The following is a 393-nucleotide window of genomic DNA, read 5'->3' on the forward strand; positions in this document are numbered from 1 at the left end:
TATATGCATATATATATGCATATGTATGTATGTATATGTGCTTGTGGAGGTGGTTAGAGTGGGTATGACGTGCACACCCAGAAATAACTTGTAGGCAAACTAGTTTACATAGCAATGCCGTGGTTCTTGTATCAATCCCACTGCACAGAATGCGTTGAACAAGGGTCTGCCATCACGGTAGTACGTTAATCCGATATCCTCTGCAAATCCGGAAACTCCACTGCCGCCATCGTCATCAAGACTACAACTTGTGTTGTGATAGTCAAAGTTGTATTTGTAGTCGCTGTTGTAGAGATTACCTGTAATGACACTGGATGGTTTTGGCGATTGTGTTGTTGTTGTTGTTGTTGTTGTTGTTGTTGGTAGTGGTGGTGGTGGTGGTGGTGGTGGTGG

Source organism: Octopus bimaculoides, chromosome 2 (genome assembly GCF_001194135.2).
Source record: "Octopus bimaculoides isolate UCB-OBI-ISO-001 chromosome 2, ASM119413v2, whole genome shotgun sequence".
Lineage (NCBI taxonomy): Eukaryota > Metazoa > Mollusca > Cephalopoda > Octopoda > Octopodidae > Octopus > Octopus bimaculoides.